This window comes from Pristiophorus japonicus, chromosome 4 (assembly GCF_044704955.1).
Source record: "Pristiophorus japonicus isolate sPriJap1 chromosome 4, sPriJap1.hap1, whole genome shotgun sequence".
NCBI lineage: Eukaryota > Metazoa > Chordata > Chondrichthyes > Pristiophoridae > Pristiophorus > Pristiophorus japonicus.
The window spans coordinates 39,632,997-39,655,151 of NC_091980.1; the positions used below are offsets into that span (position 1 = coordinate 39,632,997).

Consider the following 22,155-nt stretch of genomic DNA (forward strand, 5'->3'; position numbering starts at 1 on the left):
TGATCTGTCTCCTGCTCTGTCTCCTGTCAAACAGGTACTGGTGCATTTTTTTTACTGCATATACACATGTTAGCACTTCCTTTTCTACCATCCCATAGCCCCTTTCTGCCTGGGACAGACTTCTGGAGGCATAAGCTACCGGCTGTAACTGACCCTTGGCATTCACATGCACACGACCCCATAGGAGGACGCATCACACGTTAAAACTAGTTTCTTACACGGGCCATATAATGTTAACAGTTTTTTGGAGCATAACAAATTGCGTGCTCTATTAAAAGCCCTTTCCTGGCTGTCGCCCCAGACTCAATCGCGACTTTTGCGTAGGAGCACGTGTAGTGGCTCTAACAGCGTGCTCAATTTGGGAAGAAAGTTGCCAAAATAGTTCAGGAGCCCCAGGAACGAATGTAGCTCCGTCATGTTACGGGGTCTGGGTGCTCTCTGGATTGCTTCCATTTTGGGCACAGTAGGTCTGATCCCATCTGCTGCTACCCTCCTCCCCAGGAATTCTACCTCTGGAGCTAAGAAGACGCACTTCGCCTTTTTCAGTCGCAGCCCTACCCGGTCCAGTCTGCGTAGCACCTCCTCCAGGTTGTGGAGGTGTTCTTCAGTATCGCGGCCCGAGATGAGGATGTCATCTTGAAAAACCACCATCCTTGGAATCGACTTAAGGAGGCTTTCCATATTTTGCTTAAAGATCGCGGTGGTCGAATGAATCCCGAACAGACATCTGTTATACTCAAACAACCCCTTGTGCGTCGTGATGGTGGTCAGCTTCTTCGACTCACTCGCCAGCTCCTGGGTCATGTAAGCTGAGGTCAGGTCCAATTTTGAAAAAAGTTTGCCACCGGATGGCGTCGCAAAGAGGTCCTCCGCTCTTGGTAGCGGGTACTGGTCTTGGAGTGACACCCGATTGATGGTGGCCTTGTAATCGCCATATATCCTGACCGACCCATCCGCCTTGAGCACCGGCACAATCGGGCTAGCCCTGTCACTGAATTCGACTGGCGAGATGATGCCTTCCCTCAGCAGGCGGTCCAATTCGCATTCTATCTTTTCCCGCATCTCGTACGGCACCTGTGGCCTACTGGTCTGGCGTCCGGGTTTATGTGAATCACTACCTTGGTCACCATGAAAGTGCCGATGCCGGGTTGAAATAATGAGTCAAATTTGTCCAGGACCTGTGAGCATGATACTCGCTCCACAGAAGAAATTGCATTGAGATTGCCCCATTTCCAGTTCATGACAGCAAGCCAACTCCTCCCCAGTAGTGCAGGACCATCCCCCGGGACAATCCAGAGTGGCATCCTGTTCTCCGAATCTTTGTGGGTCATGACTACCGTGGCGCTGCCTAGCACCAGAATGATCTCCTTTGTATATGTCCGTAGCAGTGCGTCAATCGGCAATAATTTTGGCCTCCTGGCCTTGGACACCCACAACCTTTCGAACTGTTTGATACTCATCAGGGACTGGCTGGCCCGTGTCTAGCTCTATTAATACTGGGATGCCATTGAGGAGCACTTTCATCATTATAGGTGGCGTCCAGGTTTATGAACTGTATATGTGCTCTACATGAACTCGCTGAACTTCAGCTTCCAGCAATTTACCCCAGTATTCATTTGGCCTCGTAGGGCTTACATCGGGCCCGTCCTCCTTGTACATCAACCTGGCTGTAGGCTTCCTGCACATATGCGCCAAGTGACCGCTGACGTTGCAGTTTCTGCAGGTATATTGCTGATACCTGCAAGCTCTGGCTGGGTGTTTGCCTCCACACCTCCAGCATGAGCTGGAGGCCCCGTTGTTGGATACAAAATGTTCATTACCAATCGATCGCCTCTGACTGTCTCTGCAACTGTCCTTAAGCGCACCATTAACAGGTGTTGATGGCCCCATTACTGGCCGCATTGTCCATTGCGATGGCATGAATCGCTGTTCAGCTAGCCATTGTCTCTGTTGAATTCCCCCTTTGGGTTCGACTACATGCTGGGGCATGTCCGATTGCCCTTGTCTGCCTAGAAAACTGTGTGCTGCATTAACAATGTTGACTCCCTGGTCATTTGCTGCATTTGAGCCAAGATTTTTGCCATAAATCATTCTGGTCTCTTCCTCCCCTGAGATAATTGTCTGGGCTATCAGAGCCGCCGCTTCCAAGGTCAAGTCTTTGGTCTCAATCAGTTTCCTGAAGACCCCAGCGTGCCCGATGCCCTCAATAAAAAAGTCTCGCAGCATCTCCACTCTGCATGCATCTGGGAACTTACATAGGCTCGCCAGTCGCCTGAGATCTGCCACGAAGTCTGGAACGCTTTGCCCTTCTCGCCGCCAACGCGTGTAAAACCGGTGTCTCGCCATGTGCATGCTGCTCGCCAGTTTATGGTGTTCCCCGATCAACTTACTGAACGCTTCGAACGTCTTGTCCGCCGGCTTCTCTGGTGCTAGAAGGTCCTTCATTAGGGAATATGTTCTGGATCCACAAACCGTCAGGAGATGAGCCCTGCGTTTGTCGGCCAAATCCTGTCCCAACCATTCCTTAGTGACAAAATTTTGCTGTAGTCTCTCAATAAAGCCGTCCCAATCATAACCAACACAGTACCTCTCTTCTGTGCTGCTAGTGGCCAGGCTCGCGTGGTTTAAATCCCAGTTTCTCATCGCCAATAATATGTCCTTACTATACAGTATAAATGCACACTAGGCCCATACTTGAGAGAAGGTCACTCTGTGACCAGTTACCTTTATTACCAAGACCTCAAGAGACTGAAGGTTGGTGGAGCTTCCCCTTTTATACCGGAAAATCCAGGTTAGGAGTGTCTCCCACAAGTTCGTCCCCTGTGGTCATTGTTCTCAAGGTGTACAACTTAGGTCAGCGTATACATGGGTTACAATGATGGTTGAATACATGACAGAAGGACCTGCCTTCCTCTGCACGGTCAATTCCCAGTCTCGGCTGTGTTGTCATGGGGAGGTGCTGAACTCTTTCACTTGTGCATATCCTAATGGCTTACTTCAGAGCTGAATTGGCAGAGGAACAAGAGGTGTGTAGGATCTGTTCCTCCCCCCCCCCCCCCAATGGTAAAAATTGGACTATTGAATATAACAATTCAGAAGTGCATCACAGCTTGCAAAAAGAGCTGGGCAGGAAAGGGTTAATTCTTACATTGCAGCCAAACCATCAGACATCATGAAGGACTATGATACAGGATATCTGCCATCGACCTAAATCACCAGACAATGGCAGCCAAAGAGAGACATTCACACCTTCAATGGTTTCCTGCCTGAAAAGATACAGGAACATTTATATATTCATTTACCTTAAGGGGTTACATTGTTTAAAGAATGTACCCGAGACTGTGGCTCCAGAAACGCTGGTATCAGGGTAGGCCTAGACAATAGACCGGACCCTGAGCCACGTGGATATGAATACTAATAGAAAACCAACCTTGAAAAGGACCTCATAACAATCATGAACAATGACTCACGATGGGGAACAATTAGCCATCAAGAGTTCACATTTAGCCATCATGTTCAATCTGTTCCAAGGTTACAAGTTGGTTTTTAGTATAAATGTGGCCCACTTTCAAAGGGACGGAAGAGCAGAGCACAGCAGTACAGAAGGAGAAGCCAGCCAGTCTTCAGGACACAAGCTGCAACCAAGGAAAGGGCCTACAGTCGACCTCAGAAGACAGCCGAGGAATTGGTGATTGTATGTTTTGTTCCAGCCAGATCATCGAAGGGTTTTGTGTTTGGGTCTGGGTAACTTTATATGTAACAGTCAAATCGCGTACGAGTTTAATTTTGTCAAGTTGTGCCAATGCAAATGACCTTTTGGTAGGGGTTTGTATTCTGGGTTTGTTAGTCCCACATAGATCATGGTGATTTATACTAGGGAGGTAGTTGTGTGTACGTTCAGTAAAACGTACGAATCTTGGTTGAGCCAAAATCCTGTGCCGTGTGTAATTTTGTTCTTATAAATCCTGATGTAAAGAACTGTGTAACGGGGACTTCGCATTTAGTAACCCTTATAGATTGGCGACCATGCAGTTCAAGGTTAAAACAATAATTATGGACAGGGTTAAGGACAAGAAACCTGCGATGGAGGATAGGATATCCTCGTATGTATTTGAAAAAGTAAACATTTCCGAGAACGGGGTGCTAGGAATGTTACACTCTGACAGTTCGTATGAGAAAGCGGGAGGGTGGACGGGGAGTAGGATACACAAGAAATCGAAGGAAAAGGCGATTTGGTTAATATGTATGAAGAAACAAAATCAGATACTCACGGAGCAAGTTGAGCGTTTAGAAAAAGAGAAACACGAATCAGAAAGTAGAGCAGGAGAGAGAGAAGCCGTGGTGAACTGGCTGGCAGCAGATTTGAGCATTGAAAGGCAGGAGAGGAAAGCACAGGAAGAAACAGTTATAAACATGATAGAGTACCTACAATGTCAGGCAGTAGAAGGCAGTGTCAGGCTCAGTGCGAGGAAGGAACTAGGAACTTAAAGAGAGCTGACAAGGCTGAGGGTCAGTTAAAAGATATAAAGGTGGCACACTGGGTAGCCAAAAACAGGGTACATGAAGAGGCTGATCACGGGCCTTGTAATGAAAAAATCCATAAGATAATCCTAGCATTATTCGGGGCCAGGGGTATGGCTTGTCTCATGGCACCAGGGGAACTTGGGGTAAACTGGGATGAGGAGGAGGAAAAGGAGCTCGATGATGGGATCCAGTATAGTGAGAGTCGGCCGGCTCCCGAAGCACCGATAGCAAATGTTCGGTCCACCCCAACAAGGCAGTGATCACGGACCATTGCAGAGTGATTATGTGCTCCCATATACATCCCTCCAGTTGCAGGAAATGCTGGCCAGTGTGCTGAAACTGAAGCATGGAGGGGATGTCTCTGTTCATTTTGCCAATGTAAAGCAGATAGTGGGGGATCAGTAATTGTGACGCCGATGAACTGAGAACCATGGTACTGTTCTCCCTAGATGGGAAGCTGTACCAGGGTTTGTCGACAGCCACTAAATTAGGAGGGGGTACTCTGGATGGAGTAAAGGACAACATTTTAATGGTGCTGGGACATAGCCAAGGCAGCCCATTCTTGCAGGTCGAGCAGACCAGACAGCTGGCTGGCAAGACTCTGGATGCATTTGCAGACAGGTTATGGCCCGTATATCTGAAGGTGACGCGGGGAAATCTAGCCCGAGCACAGTTGTTACGGGCTCCAAGGAATTATTGGTTGAGGACTCTAGTGGCTAACAGCTTGCCACGGATCAGGGCTAGGGCGGAATCATGGTTTGACCCCGAGGATGTTAATAATACAGAGCCAGACGTGTTAAGGAAACAGACTCTGGCTTTTAAATCCGACCAGGGGCAAGAGAATAGATAAAAAGGAAAAGTGTACGAGATGAAGGGAAGCGTGGATAGTAGAAAAGAATGGAAGCAGGAGTGGGGTAATGTGGACAGATCCCAGGTGTGCTTTAGCTGTGGGAGAAAGGGACACTGGAGCAAGGAGTGCAAGTTCCCAAGAAAGGAAAAAGCAGGACATGGGTTCAAAATCACGGGTAGTAGAGGCAGAGAGAGAGAAGGTAGAAGACCCGTTGGAACTTTGCGGCAGGTTATGGGCAAGGATCAGGTAAAACTGAACGCTGCCGTATGCAGTGAAAAGCCCAGCATGCCCCCACTTCCCCCATGACTAGGACGCGCCCAGCCCGAATACCTGTGCCCGCTCACCTATGATGGGTGGGGCAGACCTTGTGTAAAGATTAAGGTAGAGACCAGTTGGGGAAAGTATCTAGTGGACACCAGAGCTTCCAGTACGGTGGTTCACTCACCAAACCCGACCACTTCTCCATGGTCGATTAGGGTCCTATTTAAGTTAGTCGGTTTCACAGGGAACGAGCAGGCTGGGGCAGTATCAAAACCTTTGTCTATAGGGTTAGGACCCCTTGTCACTAAGTGGGACTGTGTATTGATGCAATTGGATCAGCCCGGCGCGGAGGTCCTCGGAGCTGCTTTTATGCTGGCCCACCACGTGATAGTAGATATGAAGAACTACTGTCTATGGGAGGCAGTTGGTTCAGATAAATCTGAGGAAGTTTTAGTTATCCCCAAGGCAAAAAATGTGAAAGGTAGCGCCTGTATTATGAAACTGAAGGGAAGCTATGTCCAGGAATAATTGGTCCATAGCACCCCGGAAAAGTATCGGGTGTATGTGAAAAATAATCTCGCAGTGTTCGCCACTCACTGACGTGACTGTGGTAGGGTGACGAGGATAGAGATGAAGGTACACGGGGATCCAATGTCGCGACCTCAGAAACAGTATAGTTTTCCCTGGAAGGCATAACCATGACTAAATCTGCAGGCTGTGCCATTTCCACCCATGTGCTGGGCAATGGCAGCCTGCTGAGAGCATCGGCACAGTTTTCTGTGCCTGGCCTGTGGTGGATGGCATAGTTGTATGCGGACAATGTGAGCGCCCATCTCTGGATGCGGGCCGATGCATTAGTACTTATCCCTTTACTCGCGGAAAACAGTGATATCATTGGCTTATGGTCAGTTTCCAATTCAAATTTTAGCCCAAACAGGTATTGATGCATTTTCTTTACCCCATAGACTTCTTTTTCAATCATGCTGTAGGCTCTCTCAGCCTTAGACAGACTCCTGGATGCATAAGCAATTGGTTGCAATTTTCCAAAATCATTCGCTTGTTGCAACACACACCCGACACCATACGATGATGCATCACATGCTGATACTAAACGCTTACATGGATCATACAACACAAGCAATTTGTTTGAGCATAATAATTTTCTAGCTTTTACAAAGGCATTTTTTTGGCTTTTGCCCCATACCCATTCGTCTCCTTTACGCAGTAAGGCGTGAAGTGGTTCTATCAATGTGCTGAGACCCGGTAAGAAGTTTCCAAAATAGTTCAGGAGTTCTAGAAACGACCACAGCTCCATCACGTTCTGTGGCCTCGGAGTATTCTCGATTGCCTCCATCTTCGAATCGGTGGGCCTGATGCCGTCCGCCTCGATTCTTCTCCCCAGGAACTCCACTTCAGGCGCCAGGAAAACGTACTTCGAGCGTTTTAACCTGAGCCTCACGCGGTTGAATCGACTAAGAACCTCCTTCAGGTTCTGCAGATGCTTGCTTGTGTCCCGACCTGTAACCAAGATGTCGTCCTGGAAGACCACCATGCGCGGGACCGACTTCAGTAAGCTTTCTATGTTTCTCTGGAATATCGCTGCCGCTGATCGAATTCCAAACGGGCATCTGTTATAAATGAAGAGGCCTTTGTGTGTGTTGATGCAGGTGAAGGCCTTCGATGATTCCTCCAGTTCCTGCGTCATGTAGGCCGAGGTCAAGTCCAGCTTCGTGAACGTCTTTCCTCCCGCCAGTGAAGCAAAAAGGTCATCAGCCTTTGGTAGTGGATATTGGTCCTGCAGGGAGAAATGATTGATAGTTACTTTGTAATCACCACAGATTCTGACGATGCCGTCTCCCTTGAGGACAGGAATGAACGGATTGGCCCACTTGTTGAATTCGATTGCCGAAATGATGCCCTCTCGTTGCAACCGGTCTAGCTCGATTTCTACCATTTCTCTCATCATGTACGGTAGTGCTCTCGCCTTGTGATGGATGGGTCGCGCCCCCGGAATTAGGTGGATGTGCACTTTTGCTCCTTGGAACTTCCTGATGCCTGGTTCAAACAGTGAAAGAAACTTGTTTAAGACCTGGACACACGAAGTGTCATCAGCGGATGAGAGCGCTCGGTCGTCGTCCCAGTTCCAGTGTATCTTTCCCAGCCAGCTCCTGCCGAGCAGCGTGGGACCATCGCCCGGTACCTCCCAGAGTGGTAGCTTGTGCACTGCTCCATCATAGGAGACTTTTACAGTAGCACTGCCGATTATGGGAATCAGTTCCTTTGTGTAAGTTCTCAGTTTTGTGCGAATTGGAGTCAAGACTGGCCTTGAGGCCTTGCTGCACCACAATTTTTCGAACGTGTTTTTGCTCATAATGGACTGGCTCACGTCAGTGTCCAACTCCATTGACACCGAGAGTCCATTTAGTTCAACCTTCAGCATTATCGGGGGACACTTAGTGGTAAATGTATGCACCCCATATACCTCTGCCTCCTCGGTCTGAAGCTCTGGTTCATCGTGATCCGCCATGGATCTGTCCTCCTCTGCAACATGGTGGTTTGCAGGATTAACAGAATTAGCAGCTCGCCTGCACATATGTTGGAGGTGTCCCATTGTTCCACAGCCCTTGTAAACGTACCCTTTGAAGTGGCATGAATGGAAATGATGATTACCCCCCGCAGCACCAACAAGGTGTTAATGGTCTAGCATTCATCACCCTTGATAATGGACTCTGAGACATCTGCGGATGTGCAGCTGCAAGCATGTGGGGCCTGCCCTGTACATTGCGATTTGAAAACAACATCACTTTGTTCACAGATCTTGTAGCAGCACTCGTGTGCTGAGAGATTTGCCTAGTATTGTCACTGGTGGCAATGAAAGCCTGGGCTATCGCTATGGCCTTACTCAAGGTTGGGGTCACTACAGGCAAAAGTTTGCGAAGTATCATTTCATGGCCAATGCCAAGTACGAAAAAGTATCTGAGCATGTTCTCCAAATGTCCTTCAAATTCGCAATTTCCTGCAAGGCGTCTTAGCTCGGCGACATAACTCGCTACTTCCTGGCCTTCAGACCTTTTATAGGTGTAGAACCGGTACCTCGCCATCAGAACACTTTCCTTCGGGTTCAGATGCTCCCGGACCAGTGTGCACAAATCATCGTAACATCTCTCTGTGGGTTTCGCTGGAGCAAGCAGATTTTTCATGAGGCCATACGTTGGTGCCCCGCAGACGATGAGGAGAATCGCTCTTCGTTTGGCAGCATTCGCTTCTCCTTCCAGCTCGTTGGCCACGAAGTATTTGTCGAGTCGCTCCTTGAAGATTTCCCAATCATCTCCCTCCGAGAATTTCTCCAGGATACCCACTTTTCTCTGCATCGTTGGGTTTGTTATCTGTATCTCGTCGCCAGTTGTTATGTATGAATAAAGAGTCTGACTGGATACTGTGAGCTCAAAGTAAAGTGTGACTTTAGTCTTCTATTGCAGGTCTCCAAAGTGTCTCTCCAGCCTGTGAGGCCTCCTTAAGATTATGGGATCCTTTGGGACTTGAGGGGATGAGCCTTCTGGTGGCTGTACAAGGTAAATACAAGTTTACATATATAACAGTTTCCCTCAGTAACAGAAAGGGGCCTAGGTCATGATGAGAAATGATGCCCAGGTGTATGGGCCGTACAGTATTGTGGACAAGGCAAGCCCTGTGGTTTACGCAGTGCCGCTGTCAAAAATGGTTCCACATTAATCAATGTAAACTCTATGACCCCGGGGAGAGGGGAATAAAATGGACCCGAACCCAGGGAACGATCATGAGTTTGACCAATGTAAGTTTTCCTCCCCTGTTGTGGGATGATGAAGAAAACCAGAGAGCGGAGCGGTAAGCAGGAGTAGTCAGACACCCCGATCTAGGGTGCCTTGAACGCCTCCTCACTCACCGACCCCGAGCCACAACACGTCCCAACCTGGTAGAAAGGAAAAAGAGATGCGCTGATTGTAGCAATCACAGCATGTATACTATGTCCACAACCTAAGTTTGAGCTGTGGAGGGAAGACCTCTCACAGAACGGTGCTATTTTTCTTTTCTTTTGTTTGCAGAGACGAAACAAATGGAGGACGCAGGATGAAACGCGCTCTGCGGCTGAGCCTGTTGGTGATCCTGATCAGATCAGGACAGCTGGAATGAGGCGGCATAGAAATGTTGTTTACTTACGGGTGTATGGGAGGAGCCAGGCCTGCCGTAACACAGAGAGGTATAACATGGGGCACTGACGGGATAGCTAAATACTTCATCAGGGAAAATGGCCGGGTTGGTTGGGGTCAAATTCCACTAAATATTCTAATCACACTGGTTACGAATTCGGTGAAGCATTACTGCCCTGCCCCAAATTAAATATCACCACCAAACAGTACTGGTGAACGAGGGGAGGTGAGTGTTCCTGGAATGCTGCAGTAGTATCTCCATGGGATGGTGGTGGTGGCTACAGAAGACAGACAAGGCAAAGAGCAATGAATCCATGGATTGGGAAAGATTGGGGAATGACTCATACAGATGGATTGTGGGGACAAAGGGGGGAGTGAAATTATGTTGGGACAAGTAGTGGAAGGAGGAACAAGGGGTTTATGTGTGTGTGGGAGGATCGGAACGTAAATGCCAGAAGGTTGTGTCCATCGCTTTTAAACGGCAATGACAAGATTCCGGATCTGGAATAGGCTGGACTTAGAGTTTCGATTCGTGTGTGGTCCCAGATCCTCCAAACACAGTCAATGCTACCGAGCTAGTAGCACATAAAAGGAAGGCCCTACCATCAGCCTCAAAGACACGGGATATCGAGGTTAAATGCCCCATAATGACACCCGGAGCGAAGAATGGGTTGGTGCTGATTCCAACCGAGGAAGTGTTGTACCATGACTTGCATTACGAGGTAGCATCTGTCATCCTCAATTTAACAAAGGTACAACTACCCCAATGGTGCCCAGCTGAAACGGAAACATTGTACGAGAAACTGTTAAAAGAAATGTTCCGATAATTCCACGAGTTGAACTATGGGGACGAAAGTCAGAAAGATTTATTTAAACGAGCTGACAACAGTCACATCGCTTTGGGGAGATGGAAGAGGGGATTGATCAATGATGCGACCACAGAGTTTAATACGGGGACATCACTGGTCAATAGTATAGATGATGCCCAGCTGCAAACGCAGATGAATATCTTACAGCATCAACTAAAGGGGATACTGGGGGAGTGTAATGAGATTGAGGGACAGGAATTGCAGGAAGACCAAGTAATGACCATTCACCTAAAAGGATTGATAGCTGAGCTGGAAATTCGCGCCCAGACCATAAACAACATAATAAAAGAGGACGGGAATGCGTCGGACCGGGCCGCCCAAAATGATGCGTGTGTTATGTACGGTGCTTAGTTATTAAAATGAGGGGCACAGTAATTTAGAAGATTTGGAGCAAGGTCACGTACCATCATGGGTTGACAACACACACCTAAAAGCCATGACTGGCTGGGGAGCGGAAGCATCGGACTGGCCGGGGAGTGGAAGGAGCAGTGTGGTGGCATACCACTCCAGGGAGCAGCACGTGCTGGAGCAGGAGAGCAATGGCAGTGAAGAGGGATGTCACCAAGATCCAGGTCGGTGATTGGAGCGTGGGCAGGTACAGCAGGAGCGGCAAGGTCGGGGCGAAGGAGCGGCGAGAGATCGCAGATGGATGTGATTGGGGCCCAGGAGAAGTGCGAGTTCGGGGCCTAGAAGAGGCGAGGGCCCAGGGGCAGCATGGGCCAGCCCACACTGTGTGCACACTAAGTCTGTGCAGCAGAGCTGGTCTCCAATCGTCTTGGTTAATGCATGCTACTGGATCAAGACCTAGCTCTGTCAAGCCCGTGTGGTGGCTGGTGTGCAACGGCCACCCCACGTTAAAAAAATCCACGCACAGGCATCTTCCCCCCTTCAAGATTTAGTTTGGGACCTGGAATTTTAGGTCCTTCATTGAAACACCCGTGAACTTTTTGACGAGGAAGCAAGTCATTCTCAATTCGAGGAACTGCCTATGATGATGAAAAGCCATGAGCACTTATGACAATCTCATGAGTTCGTGTCAGTTACGGTTGGCCTCCAAAGCATAACCAGTCCCGATCGATTGTGACACAGGAAAGGTTATCCCTATTTCGAATCACACCTCAGTAAATCTCACATATCTTACCAAACCTCCAAGATTATATATCACATTTTGGGTATGATATCTGAGCATCTGACAAAACTGGTAAAGGATGTGGAGCTCTCCCAAAAGCATTATTACACTCTCCAGTAGAAAAACAAAAAAATGAGAGAGGAGATCATGGGAATAACCACCCCACCTTGGTGGGACATTGGGCTTAATATTGAAATTCCTCCCTGGATTCGAATTACCTCACATGTATTGATAATTATGCCATTAATTATCGTGTTATATCTGTTTGGGTTGTCATGTCAAACAAAATGAAGGGTAAAATGAGAAAAGGAGGAAAGAATGTATACAGGGGAGTTGAGGATTAGAAAATCAAATGTATAGACTATGTGAAAGGAATGTGAGATTTGACTGGGACCGACAATTCACTCACCACGGCAAAAGAATGGACACATTTGGCCAGGAGTTGCTCCTTTTTTTTTGAGCAACTTGATTTTTCTGGAGTATCTTAAAAATCTCCATTCTGCACATTTAATTTGCGCCAGTGTAAGTGAGTTAGTTAGGATTTTTTTAAGTTTAATTTTTTTTTTCAAAAGGGGGCGTTACCAGCTACCTATGCCTATTTTGGCCATTTAAGCCAGGTTGGACAGCTAATAGTTGCTCCAAACTAACTTAGGCCATGCTATGTGGCCACTTGTGACCGCACAGAAAACCCTTGTGGAGAGTTAAGAAATTAGCGCAGCTAAGTACATTCTAAAGCACCAAGCACTAAACAAAGCACAAAAATAAGCATTCAATAACAAATAAAAAATACAAGGAAGCTGAGAGGACCTACACCTAGCACCAAGACTTACAAAGCACTAAACAAAGCACAAAGAGTAATAAGCAATTAATTAACAAATAAAAAATAGAAGGAACCCTGCACCTAAAGCACCAAGACCAAAGTAATAAGCAATCAATCAATCAATCAATAACAAATAAAAAATAGAAGTCCTACCAAAACACGGCCCGGGAAAGCAGCGGGCCGCCGATGAGGGAGCCCATTCAGCCAGGGATAGGGGCAACACGCTTCGGCCCCTCCCATACAGCCTGCAGCACACTCACAGATTCTGGGGGCGAGGAGCTACTGCGCATGCGCGCACACTCTAGCGCGCATGTGCAGAGGGCCTGGCACTGTTTTCAGCGCCGGGACCTGGCTCCGTCCCTGAATCCAGTTGTTACGCTACACCACCATCGAGGAGAGGCTGGGGAGTGGCCAAACCCGGCCCGAAGGTTTTTGCCGCTCTTGGAGTTCTACAAAAGCAGCGCACCTCTGGTGTGTGCGCCAGAAATCTGTACTGGCCAAATTTGGGCCCTATATCTCTAATGTAAGAGATATTAAATGGGGGAGATGTAGAATCTGTTCCTCCCACCCAACAGTAAAAATTGTACTATTGAATATAAAAACTCAGAACTGCATCACAGCTTACAAAAAGAGCTGGGCAGGAAAGGGTTAATTCTTACATTGCAGCCAAACCATCAGATATCATGAAGGACTATGATACAGGATATCTGCCGAGGAATTGGTGATTGTATGTTTTGTTCCAGCCAAATCATAGAAGGGTTTTGTGATTGGGTCTGGGTAACTTTATATGTAATAGTCAAATGGGGTACGAGTTTAATTTTATCAAGTTGTGCCGATGAAAATGACCTTTTCGTAGGGGTTTGTATTCTGGGTTTGTTAGTCCCACATAGATCGTGGTGATTTATACTAGGGAGGTAGCTGTGTGTATGTTCAATAAAATGTTCAAATCTTGGTTGAGCCAAAACTCTGTGCCGCGTATAATTTTGTTTTTATAAAACCTGACGTCAAGGACTGTGGAACCGGGGACTAGGCATTTAATAACCCAGTGGTCCTACATCTGCCCTTTCAGCTGGGAAGTGGTTCATGGCTCAGGAGCATAAAGAAAGAGGAGATTAAAAATACTTTTAGAAAAAGGGAATCTCACTGTCAGTGGGTCTTTAAAAAAATTAAAATTAAAATAAATTAACATTATCTTTAACATCCCTTTGCTTATTTCTGTTTAATCTTGTTGATTTTGTTGGAATATATTTGATTAAACAGTATGCACTGGGTGACATCATCTGTGGAAACTGGCAGGAAAAATTAATAAGGCTGCCAGCATGAGGCTTATCTGCTTTCATGCCTCTGCCAGTACAGTTCTGCAGCTTATCTCTGGGAGGCCTGTGAGAATGGCAGGGGGTGTTAACTCATCCTTTCATTTTCTCTCTCTTCCTTGAGCGGTAGGAGGTAGACTAGAAAACCTGGCCTCTATTTAGTGCCTTTCTCTTATGGAATGGGGCAAGAGAAAGTATCTGAAACATTTGAGTACCTTCTAGTTCACCAATAGATTGTGCCATAACAGAATTACAAAAATTATACCACAGCAGGAGACAATTTGGCCTTTCATATTGTTCCTATTCAAATACTTTTCTAATTCCCTTCTAAATGATGTTCTAGTCTCTGCCTCAATAGCTACTTGTGATAAAGCATTCCATCTTCAATTTACCATCTGTGTGAAACAATTTTTCTAGTTTATCCATTTGTTCTTCTTGTGATGACCCTCAGTCTATGGCTCCTTGTTATCAATTCGCAAACCACTAGAATCAAGCATTCAGAATTTTCCTTGACAAAACCTCTGGTTAAAAATAATTGCACATGATTCAGGTACTTTTTTTATATTAGTTTGCACAAAAGACTGGCAAAATATCCTGGTGCAATAGTTTATAAACCTAAAGGAAGGCAGAATATAGTCACACTGGCACTATCTTATCTGAAGTCACTCGCATGCTAATTATTTCCAGAGCCGTTAGAAGAACCTATGCTGTGCCACAGGGGAGCAATTGTCTTTCAGAGGGTGGAAGGTAAAGGGGGTAATTAAGAAGCAGGACGACTTCTGCCTAACAGAGGATTGTCTCTGGCAACTACATGTGGTCTTACAGTGATAGACATGTTGGTACTCAGCAGGTCAAGCAGCATCTATAGAGAGAAAGAGTGTTGATGTTTCTGATGAAAGGTCATCGACCTAAAACATTAACTCTGTTTCTGTTTCCAAAGGTGGTGTTTGAACTGGTGAATATTTTGAGCATTTTCTCTTTTTATTTATGTTGGGATTAAATTCATTGTCCAAGAGTTTCCAATTTAGGCACAATCGGCGATTGGGCGCAAATTCCACTCAAAATTGCACTGGTTTAAAAAAATTCTTTGCTCAATTTTTGTCTCCAAATTATTGTCATATTGCAAAATGTAAAACATTCCATGAACCAGCACAATCAGGCAGCATTTTAAAATGTAATTCTAAAAAAAATTGCATTCAAAATGTTCTATTTAAGACTAGTAACCTGGCATAGATTTATTAATAAAGCTGAAAATGGGTTTATCACAAAAAATAATTTTTTTTAATCAGAGTGTCTAGTCGATCACCTGTGCATAACCTGATTTTAAATGACTGAAAATGACTTTAAAAAACTATACAGAACCATTTACGAGTTACATTGGTGTACAGTAGTCAGTTTCTTAGTAAACTAAAATAATAATAGTTAACAGCTTTTAAAACATGCCTATTATTGCCCTTGTGCCTAAAAACAGGCTTAGTTTTAAGAGCCTCTACGAAGGCCCGCAAACAGGCACAATTATTGGAAACTCGCCATGGTGACGAGTTCGATCTGAGGACGTGGCCAGTTTTGTGGGTGGGGCTGGCTTCTAGTGCAATGTTTTTTAAACTAGCGCAAAATATCGCGGAAACTCGATTCGTGCTGGATGTAATTTGCGATATTTTGCGCTGGTTTGGCCACTTTTAGATGATTTGCACTGAAAAAACCAGTGCAACCTAGCAGGAACCCCTGCCCGTTTTGTCGATGCTTTTTCAAAATGGATTGAATGTGAAATAATGTCAGGAAGCACCGCAATCGCCACCATTGAAAGCTTGAGGGCCATGTTTGCCACCCACGACCTGCCTGACATACTGGTCAGTGACAACGGGCCATGTTTCACCAGTGCCGAATTGAAAGAATTCATGACCCGCAATGGGATCAAACATGTCACCTCGGCCCCGTTTAAACCAGCCTCCAATGGGCAGGCAGAGTGGGCAGTGCAAACCATCAAACAGAGCCTTAAACGAGTCACAGAAGGCTCACTCCAAACCCGCCTGTCCCGAGTACTGCTCAGCTACCGCACGAGACCCCACTCACTCACAGGGGTGCCCCCGGCTGAGCAACTCATGAAAAGGACACTTAAAGCCAGACTCTCGCTGGTTCACCCCAATCTGCATGATCAGGTAGAGAGCAGGCGGCAGCAACAAAATGTAAATGATGGTCGCGCCACTGTGTCACGGGAAATTGATCTGAATGACCATGTGTATGTGCTAAACTATGGACATGATCCCAAGTGGATCGCGGGCACAGTGATAGCTAAAGAAGGGAGTAGGGTGTCTGTAGTCAAACTAGACAATGGACAAATTTGCAGAAAGCACCTGGACCAAACGAGGCTGCGGTTCACAGACTGCCCTGAACAACTCACAGCAGACACCACCTTTTTTGAGCACACAACACACACCCAAAGGACCAACGACATCACCCCAGACCAGGAAATCGAACCTATGACGTCCAACAGCCCAGCAAGGCCAGGCTCACCCAGCAGCTCTGCAGGGCGAACTACATGCCAGCCCAGCGAGGGCACAGCCAACACACCAGAACAGACATTTGTACCGAGGCGGTCCACCAGGGAAAGAAAAGCCCCCGACCGCCTCACCTTGTAAATAGTTTTCACTTTGACTTTGCGGGGGGGAGGAGTAATGTTGTGTATCTGTAAAGCATGCACTCCCATGTTCCGCCACCAGGGAATGCATCCCCTGAAGTCCAAAGGGATCCTAGCATCCCTTGGGAGCACTGTATACAAGCCAGCCCTAAGGCCTGTTCTTCACTCTGGAGTGTCTTAATAAAGACTGAGGTCACTGTTACTTTAACCCCACTGTGTGCAGCCTCATCTGTGTTAGGAACACAATACACAGGATCATTGATAGAAATGTCGCATGACACAGTAGCGCGATCATGATACCCTTGCTGACTTTGACGTCTGTATTTGACATGATTATTCAAGTCAGGGTGGACAAGAGAGAGCCTAGTCTTGAGACCGCTCTTCGTCAATAGTTCAGCAGGGGAGACCCCGGTAAGCGTACGGGGTCTTGTCCTGTAACTAAGCAATATGCGTGACAAGCGAGTTTGCAGTGAACCTTGAGTTACACGTCTCATACTCTGCTTGATGTTTGGACAGCACGCTCTGCTTGTCCGTTGGATGCGGGTTTGAATGGTGCTGACCTCGCATGTTTGATACCATTGAGTTTCATGAACTCTTGAAACTCCATACTGGTGAAGCAAGATCCGTTGTCGCTTACAACGATGTCAGGCAGACCATGCATAGCAAACATGTTACGAAGTCTCTCACTGGTAGCTGTGGATGTGCTGGATGACATGATTGTACATTCTATCCACTTGGAATAAGCATCCACCACCACTAAGAACATCTTTCCCAGGAAGGGACCTGCAAAGTCGATGTGGATCCTGGACCATTGTTTAGATGGCCACGATCACAGACTCAGCGGCGATTCCGCTGATGCCTTACTAAACTGCGTGCAAGTGTTGCACTGATGCACACATGATTCCAGATCAGAGTCAATTCCAGGCCACCATATATGAGACCTGGCAATGGCTTTCATCATGACAACACCGGGATGAGTGCTATGTAGCTCACATACAAATTTCTCTCTGCTTTTCTTGAGCATAACCACACGATTACCCCACAGTATACAATCTGATTGAATGGATAGTTCATCTTTGCGACGGATGCAAGGTTTGGTCTCCTCACACATTTGCTTGGGTATGGCAGACCAATCACCACTAAGGATACAACATTTTACAACCGATAATATCGGGTCCTGGCTGATCCAGGTCTTAACTTGTTGAGCCGTGACAGGGGTTCCTTCACTTGCAAAAGCATCCATGACTAACAATAGGTCTGCAGGTTGTGGCATTTCCACCTCCGGTGTGGGCAATGGCAGATGACTCAATGCATCGGCACAATTCTCAGTGCCAGGTCTATGGCGAATGACATAACCACCGGCAGATAATGTCAGCGCCCACCTCTGGATGCGGAACGATGCATTGGTATTTATACCTTTGTTTTCCGAAAACAATGAAATGAGTGGCTTGTGATCTGTTTCTAGTTCAAACCAAAGACCAAACAGGTACTGATGCATCTTTTTAACACCATACACACACGCTAATGCTTCTTTTTCTACCATGCTGTAGGCTCTTTGCGCCTTTGACAAACTTTTCGAAGCATATGCAACAGGTTGTAATTTGCCCGACTCATTAGCTTGTTGGAGCATGCAACCAACTCCATATGACGAAGCATTACAGGCCAATACTAGACGCTTACATGGATCATAATGTATCAGCAGCTTGTTAGAGCAAAGCAGATTAGTAACTTTCTCAAAAGCTCTATCTTGAGACACACCCCAAACCCAGTTGTCGCCTTTTCTTAGCAGCGGCTCTAATAAGGTGCTCAATCTAGGTAACAAATTACCGAGGTAGTTGAGTAGATCAAGGAACAAACGCAGCTCCGTCACATTCTGAGGGTTGGGTGCATTTTTGATGGTCTTAGTTTTCGAGTCCGTAGGTCTGATTCCGTCAGAAGCAATTTCCCCCCCCCAGGAATTCGACTTCCGGTGCCATGAAGCTGGACTTCGAGCGTTTCAGTCTGAGTTCCACTTTGTCCAGACGATGTAGAATCTCTTCCAGGTTGTTCAGATGTTCAGCGGAGTCATGACTTGTGACCAGTATGTCATCTTGGAACAGGGCGGTTCTGGGGACAGACTTCAGTAGACTCTCCTTGTTCCTCTGAAATATGGCTGCAGCTGAGCAAATTCCAAAAGGGCACCTGTTGTAGATAAACAGTCCTTTAAGGGTGTTGATGCACATAAGTTTCTTTGATGTGTCGACCAGCTCCTGTGTCATATAGGTCCACGTCAGATCCAGTTTTGTGAACGACTTCCCCTCGGCTAGCGTTGCAAACAGGTCATCAGCCTTCGGTAACGGGTATTGATCCTGTTTCGAAACTCGGTTGATCGTAACCTTGTCATCTCCACAAATCCTGACAGTGCCATCACTTTTCAACATGGTAACAATGGGCTGGCCCATTCGTTAAATTCAACCGGTGATATGATCCCTTCATGCTGGAGTCTGTCTAGTTCGATTTTGACCTTCTCCCTCATCATGTACGGAACTGCCCGAGCTTTATGATGGACGGGTCTTGCATCCGAATCCACGTGGATCTGCACCTTGGCTCCCGGGAAATTGCCGATGCCTGATTCAAACAGCGAGGGGCACTTGCTCAGCACTTGAGCACATGGAGTATCCTTCTCCTCCGACAACGCTTTGATCTCGTTCCAGTTCCATTTGATTTTTTCTAACCAGTTCCTGCCAAACAGCGTTGGACCATTGCCTTGAACAATCCATAATGGTAAATCGTGAACTGCACCTTCATACAACACCTTGATTACTGCACTGCCAATCACTGTTATGAGTTCCTTAGTGTACGTACGCAACTTGGCATTGACTGGACTCAGCTTAGGCCTCACAGCCTTAATATCTCACAGCCTGTCGAATGTCCACTGGCTCATTTTTGATTGACTCGCACCCGTGTCCAATTCCATCGATAATGGCACTCCATTAAGTTTTACATTAATCATTGTTGGTTGGCTCTTTGTTAGAAACAAATACAGTCCATACACTTCCTCCTCTGGTGTCTCGGATTGCATATCTGGATCCGTGCTAGACTAGCTATCATCCTCCACTTGGTGTGTCGCAGCATGCTTACTCAGTTGCGGACACATGCACTGGAGATGCCCCAGTCTCAAACAGTCTTTATAAATATACTGTTTAAACTGACACGGATGATGCTGATGATTTCCCTCACAACGCCAAATACACGGTGATATCGGATTCATTCCCATTGGCGGACTTTGAGCAGCCACAGGTTTTGAGTACGCATTCAGCTAGGCCCTGCCATATGCAGCTTTGCCAAATGACGATACTATCTTGTTTACAGTACTTGCCAAGTTCCGATTTAAGCTTTTGTCTGTCGTCTTGCATGATTGGACAATCGTGATGGCCTTGCTCAAATGCAGCATCTCTGCCGCCAGTAGCTTTTGCAGGATCATCTCATGGTTGATGCTGATTACAAAGAAGTCTGCAGCATGTCTGCCAACGCAGTTTCGAACTTACATGGTCCAGCTAGATATCTTAGGTCGGCAACAAATTCCGATACATTCTGGCCCTCAGAACGAATGTGCGTACAGATTCGATATCTTGAGATGATGATGCCTTCATCTGGTTTGAGATGATCATGTACCAGAGCACAAAATGTTTCATAGTCCTTGTCCATTGGACTTAAGGGCGAGAGGAAATTCTTTATGAGTCCAGAGATTTTCGGACCGCAAACTGTGAGGAAGACCGTCCGGCGCCGAACTGCGTCTACTTTTTTTCCAATTTGTTGGCTACGACGTACTGGTTGAAGCAGGCTACAAAGTCTACCCAATCTTCTCCCTCCACGAATCGCTCCAGAATTCCAATTGTGCTCATTTTTGCTTACGAAGGTTCTTGTTCCCTCGTCGCCAAATGTTGTGTATGCAATAACTCCGAACAGGTACAAACCTGGCTCTACTTTATTAGGGCCCAATGTGATTACATTACAAGATGGCTGGCCTTTTATACTTGGGCCTCACACACATGCGCAAAGCCCACTGACCTCCGACAGTGGCGCCACCTGGTGGCAAGTAAACCCAAGCATATATACATGACAAAAAGCCAGCAAAGAATGACTAAAAAAATGATTAAGACAGGGAAGATAGACTATGAAAGTAAACTAGCACAAAATATAAAAACAGATAGCAAGAATTTCTATTGGTACATAAAAAGGAAATGAGTGGCGAAAGTAAATTTTGGTCCCTTAGAGGACGTGACCGGGGAATTAATCATGGAATTCCCCGGTCACGTCCTCTAAGGGACCAAAATTTACTTTTGCCACTCATTTCCTTTTTATGTACCAATAGAAATTCTTGCTATCTGTTTTTATATTTTGTGCTAGTTTACTTTCATAGTCTATCTTCCCTGTCTTAATCATTTTTTTAGTCATTCTTTGCTGGTTTTTTGTCATGTATATATGCTTGGGTTTACTTGCCACCAGGTGGCGCCACTGTCGGAGGTCAGTGGGCTTTGCGCATGTGTGTGAGGCCCAAGTATAACTCTGAAAAAATATTTTGTATCAGTCTTTACGGTAGAGAACACGAACGATATTTCAACAGTGGATAGCCAAGGGGCTATAGCGGGGAGGAACTTAACACAATCACAATCACTAAGGAGGTGGTTCTCAATAAGATAATGGGACTAAAGGCAGATAATTCCCTATGACCTGATCGCTTGCCTCCTAGGGTCTTAAGAAAAGTAACGGCAGGGATTGTGAATGCATTGGTTGTAATTTACCAAAATTCCCTGGATTCTGAGGAGGTCCCAACAGATTGGAAAACTGCAAATGTAATGTCCCTATTTAAAAAAAGATGTAGACAAAAAGCAGGAAACTATAGACCAGTTAGCCTAACATCTGTGGTTGGGAAAATGTTGGAGCCATTATTAAAGAAACAGTAGCATGACATTTGGAAAAGCAAAATTCGGTCAGGCAGAGTTAGCATGGATTTATGAAGGGGAAGTCATGTTTGACAAATTTCCTGGAATTCTTTGAGGATGTAATGAACAGGGTGGATAAAGGGGAACCAGTGGATGTGGTGTATTTGGACTTCTAGAAGGCATTTGACAAGGTGCCATATAAAAGCTTACTGCACAAGATAAAAGTTCACGGGGTTGGGGTAATATATTAGCATGGATAGAGGATTAGCTCACTAATAGAAAACAGAGAGTCGGGATCAATGGTTCATTCTCTGGTTGGCAACCAGTAACTAGTTGGGTGTCGCAGGGATCAGTGCTGGGACCCCAACTATTTACAATCTATATTAACGACTTGGAAGAAGGGATTGAGTGTAACGTAGCCAAGTTTGCTGACGATACAAAGATGGGAAGAAAAGCAATAACAGAAAACATCTGCAAAGGGATATAGACAGGCTAAGTGAGTGGGCAAAAATTTGGCAAATGGAGTATAATGTTGGAAAGTATGAGGTCATGCACTTTGGCAGAAAAAATCAAAGAGCAAGTAATTATTTAAATGGAGAAAGATTGCAAAGTGCTGCAGTACAGCGGGACTTGGGGATA

At 46.2% G+C, this 22,155-nt stretch overlaps 1 long non-coding RNA gene across 1 annotated transcript in view; it reads right to left on the reverse strand.

The window, feature by feature from the left end:
• Nucleotides 1-22,155, reverse strand: part of LOC139262036 (uncharacterized) — a 154,667-nt gene that overhangs the window by 131,318 nt on the left and 1,194 nt on the right. The gene's annotated exons all lie outside the window — the stretch shown is intronic.